Below are 1,498 nucleotides of genomic sequence, written 5' to 3' on the forward strand. Positions count from 1 at the left end.
TCTGGTAGATGTAATGGAAATATATAGGTTTAAGAACTGAAGAAAAAACAACAGAAATTCAAATCTTAAATCTGTTACTTACTAACTATGGGAGACCGAATGATTCCCTGAAGAATTTCATTTTCTCTTTTGCTAACTGGCTACTGTCCCTTCCCTGACAGGGTCAGTTTGAGTCTTTTATGAAAGAATGTGTGTTAAATCTCAACAAAATTAGTTCATCGTCGCTATATTCTAATACTTTTAATGTTTGTATTTATATTCATCATAAAATTCTTCTCCTGTTATAATGTTTCGTCAGTCTACTTGAGGTCAAGGACTATGTTTTATTCATCCTTGTATCTCATGTTTGACTCAATGAGTCTGGGAAATCAATTACTGTGCTCCAACCTCTGGGAATCAGAAAGACCAGAAAGTGCTTGCCCAGTTAATTCTTAAAACTCGTTTATATATTTGTCAAGAGTGCCCCCTGTGGTGCTTGCACCTACTGTGTATTACTCCAAATACACAGGCATTAGTACCGCACTAAGTGCTTGTTGATAGCGCTTGCATGAAAATAAATTGATTCTGTTGCCTCATTCCACTTGGCAAAATACATAATGGATATTTTCTATGACCTACTTATACAAAGCTTTTATTCCTGTGTGTCTGAGATCTATTTAATGTCACCGTTGGTCTGGACAGTGGCTCTCAACAATGTGACTTTGAGAAAGCTCCAGGAACCTCAACTCTCGGCAAATCCATGTGGAGCTGTGATACACAGGTGAAAAGTTAGAAATTGAGTCATTTCCTCTCTAGAAAATGGGGCACGTGGAGTACACTCCAGGGGCATGAATCCATACCAGGAGGATCACCCGCACAGTCCGGGCTGCTGCTGCTGCTTTGGAAGGTTTTTGCTCTGGGACAGTCCCAGGATTTCTAGGAAACATTTATGTCTTGGTCCCTCTGCTACTTCCAGTCTTTTGTCATTTTTCACAGCCACAAACAAAATGGCTCTACGACTTTGAAATCTCTAATAAGAGCTATGCCAGGTTAAAAGCATTTCCCTGAATACTTACATGGCAGGGGAGTTATGATCACAAAAGTGGTTTTCTCAAGGTAAGGCTCATCCACTGCACTCTGAATGTCTTGACCCCTGTGATTTCCCCCAAACGTGGGAAATTTGACTGCATGATTTGTGGTAGTAGGAGACTGCCATTATACTTCCCCCTGAAAAAGACAAAACAAAATGAAAAAGCATTTCCTTGAGGCAGATACAGACAAACAGTCCTTGGGCTTTATTTCAAAGTTGAGAAGATTAGGTTGAAAGGAAACCAATAATTGGGTATCGTAGGTAACGATTCATGCCAAATCATTAGAAGAAATCCACAATTTCCTCAGAGCACTAAACAGTCCCTCTCTGGATGAAGATGGCAATACTAGGAGAAGAGAAAGGGTAAGTAGTGACTCATGTAATGCTGATACTATTTTGACTTGTTACAGCTGTTAATACTAGTGTTTC

At 39.6% G+C, this 1,498-nt stretch overlaps 1 non-coding gene across 1 annotated transcript; it reads left to right on the forward strand.

Annotated features, from left to right (window-relative positions):
* The first annotated feature begins 1,047 nt into the window (after window positions 1-1,047).
* LOC112915646 (U1 spliceosomal RNA) lies at window positions 1,048-1,209 on the forward strand. The gene has a single exon (XR_003234129.1). It is a non-coding gene; the product is annotated as a U1 spliceosomal RNA (small nuclear RNA).
* Window positions 1,210-1,498: the final 289 nt, after the last annotated feature.

This window comes from Vulpes vulpes, chromosome 14 (assembly GCF_048418805.1).
Source record: "Vulpes vulpes isolate BD-2025 chromosome 14, VulVul3, whole genome shotgun sequence".
NCBI lineage: Eukaryota > Metazoa > Chordata > Mammalia > Carnivora > Canidae > Vulpes > Vulpes vulpes.